The following is a 4,563-nucleotide window of genomic DNA, read 5'->3' on the forward strand; positions in this document are numbered from 1 at the left end:
AGCTTCTTTTGAAACTAATTTGTCCTCTTGCTGTGGCGACAGCCACATGCCGAGAATTAAAAGCAACACACACACGTTCTGTGTGTGTCACGTTAGGTCACGGCAGTTTCCTGCTATGACGACCAGCCACGGCTCGCCTCGCGCAAACATTTAAGGTTTGTATCATGCAGACGCGTAGAAAGTGTTGTTGTCATAACTTCGAATTCCTCATGGGGGAGACAGAAACTACTCACTAGCTTTAACATACATTGTTAAAATCGCTAAGATCACTTTTTTTCTAAGATCGCCTGGACCTGCAGGTCTAATTCGACACCGATGATGAAGAAGAAACTTCTCAACTGCCCACTATCCTACCTGCTCACTTTCTCCAGTTTACAAACAGTAAATCCCCAATCTCTTTCCTCTCTTTACTAGGAAAAAACCCCTCAGGGTGAAGCAAAGAACAAAGCCAACCATAAAATCAACTGCATAAATGGAAAATTATATCTGCAGACCCACAAAGTGAAGAGTGGTTGCTTGATAAAGCAGCAAATGAAAAGTGCAGATAGGTGCCATGGTAACATGGCCCTTTGAGCAGCACAAACAAACAGCAGGAGCGGAAATGGAGATGCTGGGAGTGAATGCTGATTAAATGATTTTCAAATGCACTTCCTTAGAGTGACAACAGACAGACATGGTCCTTAAGTTGCCTTTGTTTACACCGCTGTGAGTGGGGTGAATGGATAATGTGCACGTCTCACCGTTTGGGAACGGAACAAGTGATGTGAACGAGGACAAGTCAGAGCCAAAGAGAAGTGTGAGATCCTGTTTCCAGCTGTGCTTCAGAGTGACGTGGGAGCGCCGGGACCAGAACCCTTTAGCTGTGTAAGTGATGAGGAGGCAGACCTGGCACGTTCAGAGGAAGATGATCAGGGAGAGTATAGTAAAATGTCCTCCCAGGTCTTCAGTTAGACATGTTGATTTGGTTTTCTCCCCCGTCACGTTATATTTTAAAGCAATCTCTACGCTTACACAATTATTATTTTTGTGTGCAGATGGGGGGCAAATTCTGATTTGGGCCTCACACTCAGTGTCCTGGAGTTAAACAGATTTTGTGTGTAAATATGAGCCTTTGAAGTTCAAAGAGAGCTCTGTAGAGAAATCATGAAGGAGCCAGAGTTATTATATTTTAATGTGTCTCTCTGTGAGATACCGCTTGCTTATCGGCAACCACCAGCTGACAAATACATTTTAAATTGTCTCTTTTTGGTCAAGAATGTTAGTTAAAAACAGTGTGTCAGAGTTCAGAAGGTTTGTTTTTGCTGTTGAATTGGTCTATCAAATACTACCACTCTTGATCAAAGCTTGTTTTTCTTTGGAGAAAGATTAAGAAAGATTAAGTTTGCACCTATGTGTCTTTGTTAAAGGAACACGCCACCGTTTGATGAAATAGGGATTATCACGATGTCCTCTAGCTGTAGATAGGTAATCCAACGCACTTTTTGTCTCACGTGCATGTATTGTTTTAGTCCGGTGCTACAGCACTGTCGCTAGTTAGCTTAGCGGCAGTGAATTGAATCCTATGTTTTGCCGGTTAGCATGTTGTGAGTAAACGTGAGTCAACAAAAAAACAACAGCCTCCTTACTTGCTGTGGCAACGAGTAACAAATAACAATGCAGATTAAGACTTGTTGTGAATACGCAGACCACAAAAAGTAATAAGGTTGTTGTTTTTGTTGGCTCATTTTTACTCGCAACATGCTAACCGGCAACATGGGATTCCATTTACTACGCTAAGCTAACTAGCGCCGGTACGGTAAGCTAACTACCAAACTAAAACAATGCATGCACCGAGACCAAAAATGCGTTGGCCCACCTATCTGCAGCTAGGGGAGACCGGGATAAGTCCTATTTCAACAAACGGTTGAGCGAGTTAAATAATCTTAAAAAGTAGGGAACAGAATTGAACTAAAATCTGATGGGCAGAAAGCCCTTGCCTCAACGCTATCAGCTAATTGTTTTAGCTTCAATTACTTGGTTGCTTTTAAGTCCTGTCGTAAAAATCAGACATACTGAAATCCTAACCAAACATGATATTCCAATGCCATTGTATCACAACAGGGACATCCAAGTCTCAAGCCACCTGTGCACGTGAAGAACAAATGTGATTATCTTTACCCTACATTGGGATTCTATAGTAGAAAGAGCTTTTGAATGTGACTCTGTGTGCCTTGAAACTGGATGCCTAGCAGTGGTCGAGGGTCTGTTTGCCGTCGTGTACCCCCACAAAAGATTTCACCGTCCACTTATCATTCCTTAGCCATCAGCAGCTCCACAGTGGAGCGACACCAGAGCCCTTTGCCTAATACAGTACAAACATGGCGATGACAACAGCCGGTGATAAATAGCACTGCAGGCCATGGAGATTAATGGACAACCCATTAAGTGTGTAATTCATGTTGGATATGTATGTTTTTTCAGTTGTTGTACATAACACAATGTGACTTTCTGCTCCTAGGTATTACGTATTTTCATAATGTGGGAATATGACCTTGTTGGTGTAGATGCAGTAAATTGCCTATGTTTTGTAGCATCTCTGTCCAGAGCTAAAAATGCAAAAGGATTTAAAGTGTTCAAGACGTTTTGGCCGATAAACAAGACATCAACATACACTTCTCTTCTCTGTCTCTCTCTCTGTCTCTCTCTCTCTCTCTCTCTCTCTGTGTGTGTGTGTGTGGAAGTCTCAGCGAGTGTGGAGCCTTTTAGACTGCTCACACTGTGGCAGAGATCCAGAGGGACTGCTGTGGCCATAACCTACTCTGGCTCAACTAAAAGGACAGATAACCCTGTCTTTTTATAGCATGCAGAAAGTCTCCTGATGAATTGGAGCCAAGTAGACGCATAGAGAGAAAAGGAAGGGGAACTTGAAGTTCGTCTCAGTCACCTCATACAGTTCAAAGACAAAGTGAGAATGAGGAGAGACAGAAAGTCTGAAAAAGAGAATGAATGTCAGGCGCAAATTGAGCATATATTGTTCGGTTTTCAACGGGACCGTTGTTTGGCAAGGTGCTGAGCAGATTTGTAACACTCATAATTTTCAGTTTGTGACTATATTGGGGTAATTTCCAGGTGTGCCTATAAAAGTGCCTGTAAAACCCCAAATATGCCTGTGTGAAAGCTGGCATTCCCACCAGGAAAGGATCAAAGAATGCTTTAAGAATAATGCTGAACAGACAGTCGTTGACGACAATGAGAACAGCACGGGATAGTTTGAGTTGGTTTCATAATAATTTCATGTTCAATTTGTACATGTGAAGCCATGCCATCACACCAGCCAGTGCCACATACGGCGGAATCTTTTGATGCAGCTTCTCAGGGCATCGAGCCATCTCCAACATTGTGGGATTAAGCAATTTCAGAAAGTGGCGAGCTGTTGTGTCAAACATCCCACATAAATTAAACAAATGCACTGGAACCAAAAGGGGACGTGCTGGGGTTTCTCCATAGTCATTTCTTTCCATGTTTCAAAAGGTCATCATTTAAAAAAAACATTATTTATCATGAAAACTTAATGAGCATATGAGGAATTGCTTGGAGGGCTTTCAGTTTTTTCTCCCAGTCTTCGCTTTTTATTTATTTTTTTCATAAGAGAGCGCTTTGATGGCTAGCAGTTCAGCATCACTGTCAGCCATTTGTTTGTTATGTTTGACGTATTTACAATGGAAACCGCTGAAGGGCGAAATGTCTGCACTGGGTGTCAGAGAGGGGGGCCATGGGGTCAAAGCCCCAACACCAAATAGGACCTAATGTGACTTATTATTAATGCACTGTACACACACACACACACACACACACACCTTACCCTAACCTCAATCAATCTACTAGACCGGTGTTTTTCAAATGTAGTACTTTGACAACTGCAATTTTATTATTAACACTTTAACTTAGATATTACAATACATCTTTTTGAATAAACTAACAAACAGTGCAAGGCTGCAAATACCAATTATTTGCTGTTTTAATTTATATAATGTCAGAGGATAGTGAAAACGTCACCCGATGTCTTTAAATGTCTTGTTTTGTCAGTCCAAAACCCAAAGATATAACAATGTATTTTATGTATAGTTTCAAAAGGTATATATTTTTTGATAATACTTCAATATTTTTTATTTAAAGTTACAGGCTTTTTACTTGGACTGTTTTTTCATTGTGGAAATGCAACATTATAATCTGAATACATACAAACATTATTAAACAACCACCACCACCACCACCTCACTCTGCACCTGATCTAAATTATATTTTAACCTCAGCCCTAAAAGGGTTCAGACTTAACCCTCAAACTGCCCTTTGACAAAGACCGGCCAGTTATTAAAAATTCAGATTGAAGAACAAGCCTGTTTGACTTTTAAATTTTGATATGTGAGGAGAAGACGCCTCATTAAATGTTATCCTTGTCACATGGATGACTAACCCCACGCTGTGTGGGTTGTGCAAATACATCATGACTCAAAAATGTCACGCACTGTTGACATTTGACAATGGCTTATATTCTTATTCATTATTATCACGTCCAGGGTTTTC

The sequence above is a fragment of the Etheostoma cragini genome, chromosome 21 (assembly GCF_013103735.1).
Source record: "Etheostoma cragini isolate CJK2018 chromosome 21, CSU_Ecrag_1.0, whole genome shotgun sequence".
Classification (NCBI taxonomy): Eukaryota; Metazoa; Chordata; class Actinopteri; order Perciformes; family Percidae; genus Etheostoma; species Etheostoma cragini.